The sequence below is a fragment of the Erpetoichthys calabaricus genome, chromosome 4 (assembly GCF_900747795.2).
Source record: "Erpetoichthys calabaricus chromosome 4, fErpCal1.3, whole genome shotgun sequence".
NCBI classification, from domain to species: Eukaryota; Metazoa; Chordata; class Cladistia; order Polypteriformes; family Polypteridae; genus Erpetoichthys; species Erpetoichthys calabaricus.
In genome coordinates this window covers 256,804,429-256,805,025 of record NC_041397.2, presented here as the reverse complement: position 1 = coordinate 256,805,025, position 597 = coordinate 256,804,429, and positions in this window count along the sequence as shown.

The window sequence follows — 597 nt, the reverse complement described above, 5'->3', positions numbered from 1 at the left end:
CTTAATGCATACATCTTGGAGAAGTGTGAGGAAAACTAAGAAAATTCCCTGCAGACCAGATGAGAATATGGATGGGAAGGATGTGGGATTTGTACCCTAGACACCACACCTGTGAGACAACACTGCTGACCACTGTGCCACCTTATACTTTATCAGCAATGAACAGTGATAATTCTAGGCTGCTTAAAAATACTTGCATTCTGATATAGATAAAAAACAATTTTTAATAATTGATGGGTAATAGCTTATATGCATTTTTTGTTAGTGGTATTGCATTGAAATTTAAAAATCTGATATTATAAATGTACACTTCTCTTACACCACGGAAAAAGCTTATTTGCAGTCATAATATACTGTATGGGGGTAATAATGAAAGCCAGCTGGCCATCTAGTATTGTCTGACAGTTTAACATTTACAACAGTTCTGCTTTTAAACCATTAGTCTGGATGTCCTTGAAGTCCAAGAACAAGAGGATATGGTTTCTGGGATGAGGCTAAAGACTTTCCATTCATGGTTTGCTTGGACTACAATGTGAAGCCTTAAAAGGCCACTTGTGCAGAGTGAGAGTGGTCTTATCTCTGCTGGATGACGGGTGC